Source organism: Protopterus annectens, chromosome 8.part0, assembly GCF_019279795.1.
Source record: "Protopterus annectens isolate FY-2018-M chromosome 8.part0, PAN1.0, whole genome shotgun sequence".
Taxonomy (NCBI): domain Eukaryota; kingdom Metazoa; phylum Chordata; order Ceratodontiformes; family Protopteridae; genus Protopterus; species Protopterus annectens.
The window spans coordinates 524989352-525008265 of NC_056741.1; the positions used below are offsets into that span (position 1 = coordinate 524989352).

At 41.1% G+C, this 18914-nt stretch overlaps 1 protein-coding gene across 1 annotated transcript in view; it reads right to left on the minus strand.

Annotated features, from left to right (window-relative positions):
• MLLT11 (MLLT11 transcription factor 7 cofactor) overlaps window positions 1–18914 on the minus strand; it is a 39308-nt gene that overhangs the window by 8611 nt on the left and 11783 nt on the right. The window lies entirely within an intron of this gene.

Consider the following 18914-nt stretch of genomic DNA (forward strand, 5'->3'; position numbering starts at 1 on the left):
GTGCATTTTGAGGTTTAGACTTCTAGCATTGAGTAGCATTACCTTCAGATTTTGCATGCTTGTATCTGTTGCAATGGTGGTTTTGTCCTTTGAACCTTGCCTAAAAAAGGCACTATAGGGGTGACAAGAGCTTTAGCTAACTTCTTTCCTTTTTGTCTATACCTGTGAGACCATTTGCATTCCAAGATAATATGGAAAGTGCCACCATTGTGGTAAGAAGTCACTTTTCTAACTTATTAGACTGAGACCTGGTTCAAGGCTCCAGAGAGCACCCCTGCACTACAGGCTATAACTCATACCACACTTTTCGGCCATGTAACCTGGACCAAAACACCAAAGGCGGAGGTGTGTCCATATTCATTAAGGATATCCACACCTCTAGGCTAGTTGCTCAGCATAATGCATCCGAGGTTATCCAAGTGCAACTAACTCTGGACAAAACTGCAATCCAAATTGTAGCTTGCTACAGATGCCCCATCATGCCTCAGGATTCCCACTTCTCTTTTCTTAATGTACTGGAAAATATTAGGGTTCAACTAAACACCCTAATAATGGGCGACTTCAACTACCCCACCATTAACTGGGAAAACTACTCGTGTACCAACTTTTTAGCTCATTGTTTTCTGGAATTCATAAACTCCAATGCCCTGGATCAACTTATCCACACCCCCACCAGGGGCAACAATATCCTAGACCTAGTCATTACCAACATGAGTGACCGGTGTTCCACACCTGAAGTCAACTCCTCGTTGGTCTGATCCGACCATAAGCTAGTCACCCTTGATATTCACAGCCCGCCCCCACCCCCCATTAAGGAAACCACTGTAAAAAACTTCTCCAAAGCCAACTTCATGCTTCTTAAGACAGAACTGGTGAACTTCATGACACCCATACAGATAGACAATACAGTTACAACTGCTGAATCCTACAGAAATGCACTCTATAAGCACTTACACGAGTGCATGGATCGTGCTATCCCAAACAGAACCAAGACGCTATCCTCCAAAAAAAGGAAGCCAATCTGGTGGTCCCCTGCCATAAACAAACTGTACAATAGAAGGAAGAAACTTTTGCAAAAGAGATTAAAATCCCATGAGTGGAGGAGCTCCCTGGTCAGCCTCAGTAAGAAGCTGAGATCCATTATAAGATCCTCCAAAGCTAGCTACGAAAACAAAATCACCACTGATTCTAAGGACAACCACAAAGCATTCTATAGCTATGTCAAGAATCTTCATGAAAACACCCAGATCTGCTCTGAGTTACAGCACAACGGCACGAAAATTACAGAACCAACTGATATTGCCAGCATCCTGGCAGATAGGTTCAGTGCTAACTTTACCCCCCCCCCACACCCCCTAAAAGGCCCATATCTATACAGGAAGAATGCAGAGTCCCTGTAACCACAACTACGCAGGTAAAAGCTGCACTCTCTAAAGCCAAAAACACAGTATCCATGGGACCGGACAACACCCCAGGCTGCGTTTTACATGAACTTCTGGACAAACTGGCTCCCCACCTAAGCACCATGTTTAATAATAGCCTCGCATCAGGCTTTGTGCACACTGAATGGCACACAGCAACAGTTATCCCACTCCTCTAAGGGGGAGCTAGCACTGATCCCGGGAACTATCGCCCTATTAGCCTGACGAGCCTGGTCTGCAAGGCCATGGAACGTATCATCATGGAACTCATAAACAAAGACATTGGTAACCTCCAAACTCTAGATCCCACCCAGTTCGGGTTTGTGAAAGGCAGATCATGCCTCCTGAACCTGATCGACTTCTTTGAGGCAGTCACCAAAGACATAGATGAGGGTAAGATGGTTCACACAGCCTATATTGACCTTGTCAAGGCTTTCAGCACCATCCCCTATTCTGGAATTATAGCTAAACTCACTAAACTAGATATAAATCCCTACATCACAAGATGGGTTGCCAACTGGCTCACTGACAGAACCCACACTGTAAAAGTTGCAGACTCCAAATCTGACTTCAAACCAGTGACAAGTGGAGTACCACAGGGTTCAGTCCTGGGACCTCTCCTGTTTGGCCTCAAGCTCAATGCCAAAAAAGTGCAGTGTCATCCCCGTTGATAAAAACTCTGTACCCATGAACTACCACATAGGCAGCAATCTACTTAATAATGAATGTGTGATAAGAGACCTTGGGACCCAGATGGACAGTAGTCTTTCCTTTGATAGTCACATCACCAAAGTAGTCAGGAAGTCCTTCTACATTGCACACCTCATCATAAAAGGGTTTTCATCCAGGAAAAAAGAGGTCATTGTTCCCCTCTACTCGACACTCATTAGACCCATTGTAGAGTACAACACCCCTTTTGGAATGTACCTCACAAGACATCTGCAGCAGCTGGAAAAGCCACAGAAGTACCTCACAAAGAGGATTACTGGCCTCAAATAAATGCCAAACGCTGACCGTCTCAAAAAACTCCAGCTTTACTCCGTAGCATATCACCTACTCTGAGGTGATCTCTGCCTAACATATAAAGCTATGTCAAACCCAGAGCTGTTGGACATGCTACACCTAAAGAAATCCCAATCCCTCCGAGCTACACACTCTAGGGATCTCCGTTACTTATTTTAAAGCTGTCTCGCTATGTTAAACCCATTTAATATAGCGAGACAGGTTTAAAAAAAAAGCAACGGAGATCGCAAGATCTCCATTGCTTTTTACACACTTTGTCGCTATGTTAAAGGAGTTTAACATAGCGAGACAGCTTTAAAAAAAGCAACGGAGATCTGCGTTGCTTTTTTTAAACCTGTATCACTATGTTAAACTCTTTTAACATAGCGAGACAGTGTTTTATACTAACGGAAAAAGTCCGGGCGACCGGACCTTTTTCCGTTAGTATATTGAGGGATTTACAACGGGCACGCTGGTTAGGCTGGCCAATCAGCGTGCACGTTTTAGAGGAGGAATTGTATAATATTCTTTTTAGTGCATGTAGCTTTATATGTTCATGTACTAACAGTTATAGAAAAAGCCAGTAAAACACAGTGTTGTGGGAAATGGTAGCAAACTGTTATATGATGGGGGACGGTAGTATTAGAGTTTCCTGGCCTGATGGTATTTAGTTTTTTCTTTTCCTTTTCAATCATAATAACTCATAATTTATTGCTTCAGAAACAGGCAATTGGCCTTTCAGTCTTCATAGGTTCATAGGTTCATAGCTAGGTACTAGGCTATTGGCCCTAGGGCCTATATAAGCCTAGCCAAAAAGGTACCCTGGCTTTCGCCATACAAGAAAATTATTTTTCTGTGCTCCTGTCAAGCAGAGCCACAGAGGTGATCCCCGGGGTGAATTTCTTATTTCCCATCCAATCATCAAGATTTTTCTTGAAGAGTGCTAATGAGGAGTTTTGTTTGATATAGATAGGTAGTTTGTTCCAGAGTATGGGAAGTCTCTGGGACAGGAATCTATCCCTCCAGCATGTCTGTTTATTGTAGTGACAAGGTTTAGGTCCCTAGAGCGTGTAGCTCAGAGGGATTGAGATTTCTTTAAGTGAAGCATGTCCAACAGCTCTGGGTTCGACATAGCTTTGTATGTTAGGCAGAGATCGCCTCTGAGTAGGCAACATGCGACGGAGTAAAGCTGGGTTTTTTTGAGACAGTCTGCGTAGGGCATCTGTTTGAGGCTGGTAATCCTCTCTGTGAGGCATTTCTGTGGCCTTTCCAGTTTTTGTAGATGTCTTGTGAGGTAAATACCAAAAGGGGCATTGTACTCTATGATGGGTCTAATGAGTGATGAGTAGAGGGGAACAATGACCTCTTTTTTCCTGGATGAGAAACCATCTGTGATGAGGTTTGCCACATAGAAAGATTTCCTGACTACTGTGGTGATGTGATTATCAAAGGAGAGACTACTGTCCACCTGTGTCCCAAGGTCTCTTATCACACTTTTGGTGTTAAGTAGACTACCACCTATGTGATATCTCATTGGTACAGAGTTTTTACCAAAGGGGATGACAATGGACTTTTTGGCATTGAGCTTGAGGCCATGGCTTTGACACCAGGCATCTGTCTCCATGAGGCCCTTTTGTAGGATGTCCACATCGTTAGTAGTTTTGATTATGGCTCCTAGTTTGCAGTCATCTGCGAACTTCATTAGCCAAATGACTTCTGTGTTAGCCTGTACTTCAGAAAAGTAGATACCAAACAGGAGAGGACCCAGGACTGAACCCTGTGGTACTCCACTTGTCACTAGTCTGAAGTTGAATTTGGAGTCTGCTACTTTCACAGTGTGGCTTCTGTCAGTGAGCCAGTTGGCAACCCATCTTTTGACATAGGGATTTATACCTAATTTAGTGAGTTTATCTATAATTCCAGAGTGGGGGATGGTGTCAAAAGCCTTGGCAAAATCTAGATAGGCTGTCTGAACTACCTTACTCTCGTCTACGGCTTTGGTGGCTGCTTCAAAGAAGTCTATCAGGTTTAGGAGACATGATCTGCCTTTTACAAACCCGAACTGGGTGGGGTCCAGAGTTTGGAGATTATCATTGTCTTTGTGTATAAGATCCATGATGATACGTTCCATGGCCTTGCAGACCAGGCTTGTTAGGCTAATGGGGCAGTAGTTCCCAGGCACTTTCTTTTTTCTTCACTGTTTTGTCATGGAAATGTCAAATGAATAAAAGATATCCTGTTTTGCCAGTATATAATAGCTACTTACATAATACATACTTGTGTTCCTTTCTGCAGACTCCACATAGCCTCATAAAATGTTTTACTAAAATACTAATTAGAATGCATTTGAATGTTCAGCATCATTTGAACACTGTTCTTACTATGTATTTTTCATTCATGTTTACTGTTCAGATCATTCCTGAAAGTAGCATATATCATCAGGAAGGATGGAAAAATCTATTTGTTTCAAAGCAGCAGGAAACTAAGACAGGGAAGCAGGCTGTGCTGGTGGGATAGTAAGCAATGTTCAGGGAAATTTAGATAGATCAAACTGTTGCTTCTCAGTGCTTAGAAATGAGACTTCAATTACAGTAGTAGGTTCAAATCTGGCGCAAGGATATTAACATCATAAAAGTAAAGTAGGCATCATCTACTATAATGGCATGAGGTAAGCTGTCATATATAGAATAATGGAGGGATGTTCTGAAATGTGTGGGGAGCGAGGTTCAGAGGGATTTGAGAAAACACATCTTTATGGAAGAGTTAAGGAGCACCTGGAACAGGAGGTTGCAAGAGATGCTTAAGAAAAAGATAGTTAATGAAAGGGAGCATAAAGTCCATAAAAGCTGTATATCCAGACATTAGTATAGAAATAGGAGAAGGATGAGACATCAGACTTGAATAGGGTCCAGAATGTGACAAAGGGCAGGAAACTAGGCAAGAACAGGTGACCTTTCCACTCCTTTTAATATCAATTTCTGTTTTTTATGTGGTATACTCAAAGCAGAAAAAAATATACACACTGTCTGTCTCTGCTGCATTATGCATTATAGATACAGTAACAGCTCAGTACTCCTCAGGCCCAATAATTCCAGATGACACCATGCTTAAAGGATGAAGCACTAAACAAGCTTTGCATTTGTCTACAGAGCTCTGGGCCTGACTCACAAAAGTATTCGTCTTCAACACCCTGTTACGATTAGCTATCACTCAGTTAACAATGGTATGCAGAGAAAGGTGTGTCCATATTTGGACTGAGATTCCTAAACAGAAATTAGCATCTGCTTATCTGCAGAGTGTCTACTGTAAAGGAAGTGTTCTATCTATGGAATCCCTTCACTGCATGCATTTGGCATTTAAATGACTGAACTGCTAATTATATCTACGTAATAATATTGCTTTCACCAGAACTTGTATGCACTGCTAAGTAAACCTCACAGACTATGATGAAAATACATAGTTATCTTACCAGAGAACATGTTACAAAAGTGACAATATCTGCAGGTTCAGCTGTGGTGGTTTAAAAGAGGTGAATGCCACCAAAATCAGGGTTACTATTTGAGGTTAGTAATTAGATTATGAAATTTAAAAAAATAAAATCCCAGTACAGCTGTATTTCTCAACTTAGTGGAACTGCACACAAGGAGAAATAATTAGGAAATGATCTCTGTGCTAATAATAGAATAACCAGTCAAGTACATGCCATGTCTGCAGAAGACGTCTAAATAAAAATAGGTTATTTTCATTTATGTCTCATCTGAGGAATTGGCATCAGCACGAAAAATCAGAAGCAGTATAAATATGATCCTTAATTTGCTTTTACTGCCTGTACTAAATATCCCAGCTATCCCCATTTGCTTTATTACATTGTGATGATGCTGACACAGTGAACAGGATGTGTTAACTAATAAACTGTGATGTCTAATAGCATGTAAAAAAAGGAAAGCTTACAGCTGTGGGTTAGTTAGCCTGGATTCTCTTAAGTGAAATGCTGTATTACAAGGTATTGTAAAATCCTGGTATTGTAACTGTCTGTCTCACTATGATATTTTATTATGGCTAAAATCAGTTTTGCCTATGAGGAATAGTGCCACTTAATCAAATAACAAGGGTGATCAGCCATACTTCCAGTTCAGTGATGTTCGAAAACTTCATTTACTGATAACAGTAATAATGTTGTTTTGATATTCATTCATTCGTTTTCCATTTACCAGCTTAATCTATTTCAGTTTCATTGGTACGCAGTGGCTGCAAGGCTAAGAAACTAATCCTGTATGGGGCACCAATCCATTGCAAGATGCACACACATACACACTCAGGCATTCATGCACGTATGCACATTACACACACACATACACACACACACACACACACACACACACACACACACACACACACACACACACACACACACACACACACACACACCTACAGCACGTCTTTGGGAGGAAACTGGAGCACCCAGTGAAAATCCACATAGCCAAAAGGAGGACATATAGACTCCAAAGGGAAGGCACAGCAGTTGAGAACCAAACTGGAGAACTAAGTGCTGTGAGGAAGCAACACTAACCCCACTGCCACTCTGATGACCATTTTGATATTAACTTTTGTGATCTGAAATGATGACACTGAAGGTAGGAACAACTTTTTAGGTGGAGGAATACTAAAGTTGTTAAAGTAAGCTGTAAATATATCCCCTTCCCAATTAATATGACATTTCAGGATGTGGGTCAAGCTGCTGTTTATGGATATGCCTGGAATAATTTGTTAGAAAGTGATCAACATCCTACCATGCTGACAACAGATCCATGAAAACCCTCATTTCCAACACCTGAAGAAACAAGCAGTATGCATGTATTCATTTTTGCTCCCTGCAGCACCCAAATTTTAATACTGTCATACTAGATTATATAACCTTCATGCAGGCAGCGTAGCAAATTACCAAGACAATGGGTTGTGCATGATAGTTGTCCCATACCACAAAGTCCACTCTAACATCCACACACAGTAACAAATATGTGCACATTTCAATTTAAATCCAGATTATTGTAACTTACCTGGGCATTTACCTACTGGTATGGACCACTTGGATACTTTAAGTAACATGATCAAAGCACACACTCATCCATGGGAAAATTCAGCATAACTTACAAAGGGTTATTGTTTAACTAGACTGCAAAACATTTGCATGACTGTTAACTGTAGAAAAGTTATCAAATTCAATCAGTCTGAATAAGAACAGAAGGCAGGCGATGTTGCTAATGCAAGTATTAACATGGGTGTGGGTTGTCACTTCTCATATCCACTGAAGTTTTCTTCTTGGTAGGTACCAGAGGAAATTAATAGTTAAATATGTGAAGTAAGTGATAAACAGAATAGCCCTACTCCACAATGCTGTGTATGCAATATATGGTACTGCTCCATGAGTATGTTTTTTCTCCAAGAGGATTTCAAAAATAAATAACAATGGAGCTTGGATGGCTTTACAATAAATCCCCATACAAAAGAAAATAAAAATCCAGATAACATCCTAGCTAGAAACACAATAACAAATTATCAGATAACAACCACTGTTGCCTGTTTGGTATTTCTGTTTTCCTAACCAATGCTATATACCCAGTATGAAGTGCTCAACAATTCTTTGGGGTTTCCTTTTTTTTTGGGACCTAAAATTCTACAAGGAAGTTGTTTAATGGTTCCATCCTTTCAGTGAAAAATATTTGCTAACAATTTCTTAAGCCTTCTACCCTCTAACCCTATGTTACAACATTCTATTCTTGTCCAAAGAGGTCTTGAATTACACAAAATTGCATTATATACAGAGTTACTTGGACATGAATGTGTCCCAGTGAGAGGTCTAATAGCAGAACCATGGTCTAAGAGGTCAACATTTCCTAGTGAGTGCACAATGTAGACCCACAGCATCATGAATGTTTATTTCTGAAAAGAATGTACTTTATGTGAGTAGCAAGCCTGTCTTCATCTCTCCCTTGTGAGGAGCTGTACCTCCCACATCTACTGTTAATTAATGTAATCCGTATGAAGTTACCATTACTCAGAGAAATGAAAAATACGTGTTTTTTTAAACAAGTAGTATGTGGCTTTCTCCTTTCTCTCGTGACTTCTGAATGGGAAAATAATGCTTTCAAAATATTCTGACTTAAATTCTGTAGTTTCAACACTTCATTTTCTAATTAATATTTGACACCTAGAAAATGTGATATAAATTGTCATCAGGTATATGGAAAAAACCTCCACTGGGTCAGTAGGGCAGGACAGTATGAGTATGAGTTGTTTCGTAGTTATAAGTGCATAACATTAGAAGAATAGAAGTAAGAGACACTAGCAAAATAAAAGGTAGAGTGTACATAAAAAAGGTAAACACACACATGTGCATGAACACAATACAGTAATAAATAATAAGCAATAAAATGCAGTGACAAAGAAACAAATAGTTGTAAGAAAACACCATTTACATGACACTGCAACCAATCCATCTGTATGATCCATTGAAGTTCTCTTACTTCTGTACTCTTCCCTCATCAGAACCATCACTGTCACTGAATACTGTACTCCTTTGGTATATACAAATCCAAGAATATCACCCAACTGGAAAGACCTCAGAGATTTCTAACCAAGATAATGAAAGGCCTTCAGTTCTTCAATTATCCAGAGAGATTAGCACAACTCTCCTTATCCTCAGTAGCTTACCAGTTGCTCCGAGGTGACATTTGTCTCACTTTTGGAGCCATGAAAGACCCAGTCCTATTTGACCTCCTATTTCTTCACAAAATCAGTGTCTCTTCAAACACCCACACGGAGCACCTAAACTTACTCCAACAAATAAACAAGACTCTCTGAGGGAATAGATTTATAACGCAACGTATTCCTAGCCTATGGAATAAGATACAACTACAGGACAAACAAAATATTAGTTCAGCTACTTTTAAGGAAAATCTTGAAGTTTGGATGTGCAAACACAAATTCAAGTCAGGGTTATCCCACATGACCATACTTGATTTGGGTGGTTAACACCATTAAGTGGTCAAAAAGGGTGTCAAGAAGTTTTAAGTAGGTCCACATGAAACTTTTTATGTCTAGTTATGTTATGGTCCCTGTGATCATTCTCATAGTATTGCTCCTGTGTTTTATGCTCCTATGTGCCACAAACTCATAGAATCAAGGAGAGTACAGACTGCCTATTCCAAGAGACATAAAGGTGTATATAGCATTAACCATCCTTGTGAACTGGACCTTTTAGCATCCAGCAGGGAGCATGGTAAGAATTTTACAGGTATCAGTTTTCTGAATTCTACACCTGTTCCTTGAAGTGATACTGCAACATGTGGTGGAAGGTATTTGGTTTTCATGGACAGCAAAGGAGAGGACCAATATCACTATGTGGGCATTTTAGATAGATCAGAGAAAGTGTTGCTTTCCAGTACTTAGAAGTCAGGCTTCAGTTACAGTAGTAGGTTCAATGCTGGCTCAATGATATTAACATCATGGAATTAAATTAGGTATCATCACTATGGACATTTTATGACATAGACCATTTCCCTAAGGTCTGGGGGGGCATTGATTGCACTCAGATTGCCATGAAGGCAGACCCCATCTGCTCTGTTTGTCAACAGATATATCAAATGGAAGAGGTCCACTCCTTCAACTGCCAGGTGGTGTGCAATTTAGAGGCTGTTATATATAGTGTGTCTGTGTGCTATCCAGTCAATTCCCATGATTTCTACATTTGGTACATATGTAACTTCTACCAGTGATTTGTGTGAAATGACTTTCCACAAGGTCATCCAGCTGGTAGGTGCACTCATTGCCAGCTACATTTTCCTGTGTATGCTGTTCCTACTGACATAGGTAGCAAATCATTCATAATGGTCTCCACTGTTCTATATTGCAGGTGATACATGATATGCTGGGGAACTGTGACTGATGCAACCCCCCCCCTCCATAGCCCCCTGACCATGGCCTGGGGACTGTTGCAGACATGGAATGTCATTAAATGTGTGTTTGGACTTCCGGCACACACATCTGCTGCTTGGATACATCTAGTAATAACAGGAAAGCACCACAGTACTGCCTGACAGACCTCTGGCAGCAATGGAGGAGGAGGAGGAGTCAACTACTGAGTTGTTAGAGGTACCAGCTGTAGGAGCACCCTATGCAAGGTGGAAGCAGGTGCAATATGTTGCAACACTAGCAGGGAAATGGTGTGTGATTCTAAATTATAGGCCCTGACAAGGACAATACAGAATAAAACTGATATATATATTAACGGGTCTACCTGAAAATGCCGAAAGTGCACAACGCCGATGACGAGAACACCAACACCGGAAGATCGACAATGGAGAAGACCGACAGTTGAGAATCCCGATGCTGAGAACACCGACAAGTTAAGGTAAGTGTGCGATAGGGACGGACGTTAGGGTCTGGGTAAGGTAAGTGTGTGATAGTGACGGACTTTAAGGTAGGGTGCGGGTCAGGTAAGTGTGCGATAGTGACGGACTTGAGGGTTAGGGGCGGATTAAGTGAGTTAGGGTGCGGGTAAGGTAAGTGTGCGATAGTGACGGACTTTAGGATTAGGGTTTGGGTTAAGGTTAGTGCATACATAGTTGTGTATGTAAGGTTTAGTGTAGGTTTGTAAGGTTTTTGGTGTGCTTGTGTTGTGTGTGTGTTTTTTGGGAAAGGTATTTGTTTTGTTGTTTGTCGGGATTTTGGTTTGTCGGGCATGTGAAGTTTCGTGTTTTTGAACTTTCTTTTTTTGTCAGTTTTTTCGTGTTGGTTATTTCGTTGTTGGTGCTTTGGCATGTCGGTGTTATCAGTTAGACCCATATTAACATACTCAGGCATGGTCATCATCATTTGCACAGGTGTGGTGGGGCACAGTGACAGGTGACAAAAATGCTACCTACCACTGGTGCAAGTGTTATGGGAGGTGGCTGTGGTAGGTGGGTAACACATTAGGGGGAGTCAGGGATCACATCTTCTAGTATTGGGGGTGGAGCTTCTAAGTCATAAGCATTGACTAGGTATACTATGTATTCCTGAAGTGACAAGGCTGGATGTGTCCTGCACATGGAATGGTGTAGCACTACAGTAGTGTGTACTGGAACCCTGTTATGGATGCCATGAGGGTAGATAATAGATGGCTGAAGTCCATGACCATGAAGGTGGCCATAGCCAACCAGGCATGACATCCCTGTGGTAGAGCCAGATGAGCATCATCCACAATCATGATGCTGGTCAAGCCTAGGGGTGAAGGCAGTTATGGCCAGGGATGACAGTGGCAATCTCTAAAACAGAGTGTGCCATCTGCATAAGTCTGAAATGTGAATGTCCACAGCAAATTCAGACCTTTGTCTGGCCAAGGTGGGCGTTTCTTGTATTCTCATGGGTGCAACAATGGCTGCCAATTGGGATGATGCTGTCTCAGGAAGCATGTTGGCTTCAGGTCCTTGTACTTCCCATTTGACTCTGCATGTCATAAAGCTGCTCTGCAGTACTTGTAGCAGTTGCATTTCTTCATGCATGTTTCAAAACACACTCATCATCTCTGCCATGGTTTGTGCAGCAGCTGTCTGTGACTCATTCACAGACCTTAACATCTGTTGATTGATACCAGGTGTGTTATCCAGGTCAGAGAATGATCTGGATTCATGTCAGCAATGGCTACTACCTACACACTTCTCCCCTATGGTGGGCGCATGCACCTGATTGGCAGTTCAGCTCATGGATGCTGTTTGTGTTGGTGACTCCAGTGTAGCCTGGGTGAAGCTAACAATGACAAGATATAGAGCAAGTGATGCTTGAGGTTCAGCCTACCCCTCAACCATCACCTCATATGTGGGGGATGTGTGCACATCCCCCCTTTAGTGTTAGCATTGTTAACAGTGCTACTATGTCATCAGACTGTGCCATAGGTATGGTGCCATCATCATCAGCCAAGCTGACCCACTGAAAACAGACATATGGCATCCTGCTGTGCTGGACCCCCCCCCACTTGTGGAGACTGTGAAAGCATAAAGAAAACATATCTGTGGCAGTGCTGAACATATGTGTCACTCCTCCCATGGCACGCATATGGTACATGCCAATTACATGAATAAAATACGGGCACATACATGTATGGGTCAGTGTACAACAGTAAAGGAACATGGTAGGACTCAGCCAGTGTATTCTCTACAAATGCTTCAACAGCTGTTGCCAGCCTAGCTGCCACATCCATGCCATACCAGGCTGTCTCACCCGCCTTGAACAGGGTTACCAAAAACTCTTCTATTACTGTGAGCAGCATCTGTGTTGGTGGTCCATTTCTTGTGGTGGACCTATCCCTGAGAGTGTCAAGTGCCTTGGTCTTGGCATACAGTATCATATGGGTGATCCTGTGACACGCCTGTACTAGTGTTTTATTATCGCCACTCACAGTATTGATGTTCTGCACCATTCCCTGCCATACCAGCTCCCAGAAAGCCTTGTTTGGCTTACACTTGTCAACAGAACACATGCCATGTATGCGTAGGGCCTGCAGTAATACGTTTGTCTCCTGTGCCCTGAAATTTTCCAGCTGCTTTCGTTCTTTTGATCTCAAGACAAGATGTATACATCCATGGGTTACACATGTGGGTCAGTGTATGTGAGCATAACTGCCTTGGGCAGACCCCTATGTGTTAGCATTGTCCCCCTGCCTCCATTTGATGGCCACATACCTGTCTGCTAATTTGCTGTTACCATTGCCATATTATGACATACTAACATCCTGTGGTCATGCACAGATACTGCAAAGCCTTTAGTGCCACCTGTATGTGCTAGTGATACTGTCCATAGTGCATCCTTGTTATCTGTCAATGCGCATCATGTGGTGTTCATAATGTGTGGCTAAGCACACAAGACTACCGTTTTCCTTCTCATTTTGGCCTATAAAGTGGACATGGATACTTTTGGCACCGAGTTTATCAAGGATCTTGCCTGGTGCAGTCAGGAGACAAATTTCTTAATGTATATGCTGCAAAGAAGTTATCAGGAGCTGGGCCTTTATAATTGACCTTTGCAGAAAACTGATGTTAGGCACTAGTTTGCAAGGGCAGGAAGGAATGTTATTGGCATCACCTGCTCTGCCAAGCAGTGCAGACATTGATATAGTGACCTGTAGAGGTACCAACTCAACCTGTTATGCCAGTGGGAAGTACAGGTTAGAGAAAACAGCCAGTATTTCATAGTAAGCATTGTATGTAGGCTTTTGCACTGTATTTTTCAGCTATTGCAGGCCTTGTTGTCTGTTGGCAGGGACACATTGTACAACTAGCGTTTATTTTATTTTTGAGAAACATAGGAAATTACCTTCAACAGAGTGGCCTGTCTGAGGAGAAGTGGCAGGCTGTCCAGACAATTGGGTATGGGTAGTATGTAGATGTTTGTCAATACTGATGTATACTAACATGTTGTATTTTTTTCAGTTTCTGTTTTCGTCTAGTCTTTTTGCAGGTTCATCTGTGGTGCAGGTTGTGGAATTGCAGCAGCCACCTGTGTCTGCACCAGCTGATGTGCCTGGTGTTGGATCACAAGCACTTATCAGGCATATATTCCTGCAGGGTACGATGTGAACCTTGTGGGTAGTGAAGTGTAGGGCATGCTGGTGGCCTCTGTGGCCACCTGCTGGGGGGAGTAGACTTCACATCTGAGAGTGGCCGAGATGGGTATCCCTTGGTCGCATGGTGTGGTCACAACTGAGGTGCACCAGCAGCTAGACTCATGCACTGGGACCCCAGAAAAATCTCCTTGTGTGCCTGACAGAATCACATGATTGGCTGGTGCTGACATTTGGGTTACCAGAGGCAAGACCTGGCCATGATGTTAGCCATGGAGGTCACTGACATCTGGGTAGGTTCTCCTCTGAGACAGTCGTAAAGATCCTCTGCACCCCACCCTACCTCCCATCATGGTGTGACACTCTGTATACCCAATTTATATTCATATCCTTCCTATTATCAATTATTCTCCATCTGTTTTTCTGTATCCTTTCACTGTTGCCTCCTTTTGTGCTAATACAACCTCTGTTTATCTCTGTGTCTATTTTATGTTTGTTTGCCTCTTCCACCCTCCCTGTTCCCTCTTTCTTTCCTTCACATGTATCTTGCTCCTTGCTATCATCTCCGTCGACTCATCATCAAATAAGGGAAATGGGCAGATATCCTAAGCTACGAGGCACTTTGTTGCATGTGTGAATGCACATAGCCTCAGGCATACCACCTCACTCTTCCTGTTATTTAGACCACTTGATCACCTGTAGCACAGCTGCTTTGGTACTGCTCAGTAGTGCGACTGCTGCCAGTAACAGAGCTATACTAATTTACTATGCAGCACTTTTCCCAGAATGCTGTTCCTAATACACAGCTAAATAGCACCAGGCTGCATCACCCTAAAACATCTCTGACATTCCGAGCTGTGCAGGGGTCTTTCAATTCATTTTGATACCCTTCAATAAGTGAATCACATGCAAAGCTTGAGGGGATCTTTTTGTTTGTTGCCTCAGGAAGCTTACTGAACTAGAATGTATGAGGAAAAATACAATGGAAGCTAAACTTTTCCTGCTTTTACATGATCGAGCAGTGTCTGGATCTGAGAGTATTAGATTTAAAATATTTAAGCATAAAAATGTAAATGCATTCCGAATGGATATGTCTGTTTTATAACTAACATCAGTGAGAAGCATGTACACTGATTTGACAAGCAGTTAAAACTTTGCATTATTGACCCACTCCCCTTGTTACTAAGGCAGTGACATGGATTTACAATGACAAAAAGTTACTGTTTTAATAATGTACAAGTGATACTTTTTTTAATCACATTTCATAATTTATTGTTCTTCTCCAGATGATGAGGCAAAGATTATTGTTCAAATTTTCTTGAGAGAATGTAAAGAACAACCTGGTCTGCATTACATACGCTGCACACGTGAGACATTCTCAAGTGCCTTTATATTTATATTAAATTATTGTTGGGCAAAATTCTTTGCTAATTAATTACTGATCCTGTAAGACAAAAGTGTTAGAAATCATGTAGTCTTACTTATTATCTTTTTTTTCAACATAAAGTTTGAGTTTTTTTTCTTTTTTCTATATACTTGCTTGCTATATTGCTTCTCTGATGTACTAATATTCATTTTAGTAAAAGACAAACACAATGTGATCAGCATAGTGTTATTTGAAAATATCTGGGGGAATGAGGGATGATTAGATATTTTGCTTGAAAACATTGGCAACATATATTCAAGTTTTAAATGTGGATGCTTTGGTATATTTTGCAAAAGTACCAATGTACTTCACAGCCTGATTTTGCTACTATATTTGTTATTTTTTTCTTACTTTTTTATGAAAGAGTATGCAGTATTTCTCCCCTTTTACTTTTTTGATGTTTTTAATTTTGTTTATTTACCTTTGCCTGTAGATACAAAATGCTTTTCAATGATTTCAGAAATAAATATTTGGTTTATTTTGCTTGTCAGAGCTATATTAGACATTAGGGCACAACAGGTATATAACCTAAGAAACAGGGCAATACAGATGGAGTTTTTTTTCTTTTCAAAATGCAGCTAGCCAGCAGTTTAAGGGCAAACTGTAAACAGTACTTAATTTTATATTGTGGATGCTTATGTATTTAAGCACAGAAATGGCTAACGTCTGAATCTGATTCTGTTTTCTGCATATTTTTGTACTAATATTCAGTTTAGAAGAAACACAATGTGATAGGCATAGCTTTTATGAATGTATTTGGAGGTGGGAGGGGTAATGAGGCATTACCTCATTAATTTGTTCTGTTTTCATTAATTCTTTTTCTTTCGGCTGTTCCCATTAGGGGTCACCACAGTGGATTATCTGTTTCCATTTCTTCCTGTCCTCTGCATCTTGCTGTGTCACACCAACCACCTGCATGTCCTCTCTCACTATATCCATAAACCTTATCTTAGGCCTTCCTCTTTTCCTCTTACCTGACAGCTCCATCCTTAGCATCCTTTTCCCAATATACCCAGCATCCCTCCTTAGCACATGTCCAGACCAATGCAATCTCGCCTCTCTGGCTTTGTCTCCAAACCGTCCAACCTGGGCTGACCCTCTAATATACTTATCCCTAATCCTGTCTACCCTCGTCACACCCAGTGCAAATCTTAACATCTTTAACTCTGCCACATCCAGCTCTGACTCCTGCCTTTTTGTCAGTGCCACTGTTTCCAACCATATAACATAGCTGGTCTCACTACCCTCTTGTAGACCTTCCCTTTCACTCTTACTGCTAGTCGTCTGTCACAAATCACTCCTGACACTCTTCTCCACCCATTCCACTCTGCCTGTACTCTCTTTTTCACCTCTCTTCCACACTCGCCATTACTCTGAACTGTTGATCCCAAGTATTTAAACTCATCCACCTTCGCCAGCTCTACTCCCTGCATCCTCACCATTCCTCTATCCTCCCTCTCATTCACACACATATATTTTGTCTTAGTCCTGCTGACCTTCATTCCTCTCCTCTCTAGAGCATATCTCCACCTCTCCAGGGTCTCCTCCACCTGTTCCCTACTCTCACTACATATCACAATGTCATCTGCAAACATTATAGTCCATGGGGACTCCTGTCTGATCTCATCTGTCAACCTGTCTATCACCACTGCAAATATGAAAGGGCTCAGAGCTGATCCTTGATGTAATCCCACCTCCACCTTAAACGGATCTGTCACTCCCACTGCAGATCTCACCGCTGTCACACTACCCTCATACATATCCTGTACCACTCTTACATACTTCTCTGCCACTCCCGATTTCCTCATACAATACCTCATCTCCTCTCCAGGCACCCAGTCATATGCTTTCTCTAAATCCACAAAGACACAATGCAACTCCTTTTGACCTTCTCTGTACTTCTCTATCAACACTCTCAGAGCAAACATCGCATCTGTAGTGCTTTTTCCTGGCATGAAACCATACTGCTGATCACTAATCATCACCTCCCTTCTTAACCTAGCTTCTACTACTCTTTCCCATAATTTCATGCTGTGACTTTAATGATATTTTAATATTTTAGAGCCCATTTAAAATATATCAAGTTTTTCATGGACAGACACTTTTGCTCCTCGGAAATTCAAGTTGTTTGACTCTTTCAGTCTGGTATAATTAAGGTACATCAACTAGCAGTGTCACAGTACTGATGGCTGAAGCACATTTCCATATGCTGATACCCACAAACTAATCTAGCTTTATGTTCATTTTCACAGTTTTTCCCCATTACTGTAATTTCTATATTAGACACTGACAAACATTCCCTTAGGCATTGTCCTGGGTATTATTTGGTATTTTGTCTTCCAGTTTCATTCACAAGTAGTAACGTTACAATTACATACAGTCTATGTTAATATATCGATCAAGAACATTTAATGCTCTGTATATGAATAATCATCTAAAAAATATGAGGAAAAAAGACAGTTTGAAAATGCAAGTTCATGGTTTTAGTGAACATATATGGAAACTATTATGAGAGATGGGAAAGCAAGGTACTGTCTTAAGTAGAATTTGCAGTTTATATGTCAGACAGAAAACAGGAAAGATTATTTGGGTGACCTTCTCCTTGTTTCTCCTCAGACTATTTTTTTTTTACTTAGCATTTATTTTGGGAAGTGACATGTACAGTAGATTCAAAAAAGAATAATTTCACTATAGTTACAACAGTAAATAAATATGTATGTATGTATATATTTATATACATACATATTTATATATATATATATATATATATATATATATATATATATATATATATATATATGCGCCGTCTGAGGGGGGTTGGGCATCAGGCTAGCAACCCATTCTTGTAAAACCAGTACCTGCTACGGAAACAATGAGTGCTGAAGGGCACTTGTTGCCCAATGTGCTGAATGCACGGGAGCGAATCCAGGATATATATATTTATATATATATATATATATATATATATATATATATATATATATATATAGGTCTACCTGATAATGCTGAAACTGCAAAATGCCGACAACGAGAACACCGACACTGGAATATTGACAACAGAGATGATCGACAGTTGAAAATCCTGACGCTGAGAACACCGACATGTTAAGGTAAGTGTGGGGTTAGGGTTAGGGGCAGATTAAGTGAGTTAGGGTTAGGGCGCGGGTCAGGTGAGTGTGCGATAGTGACAGACTGTAGGGTTAGGGGTGGGTTAAGTGAGTTAGGGTTAGGGCGCGGGTTAGGTGAGTGTGCGATAGTGGCGGACCTTAGGGTTAGGGTTTGGGTCAAGGTTAGTGCAAAGATATATAAGGTTTAGTGTAGGTTTGTAAGGTTTTTGGTGTGCTTGTGTTGTGTGTGCTTTTTGGACAGGGGATTTGTTTTGTTTGTTGATTGTCGGGATTGTGGTTTGTCGGGCATGTGAATTTTTGTGTTTTTGAACTTTCGGTTTTGTGGTGTCTGTGATTTGGTT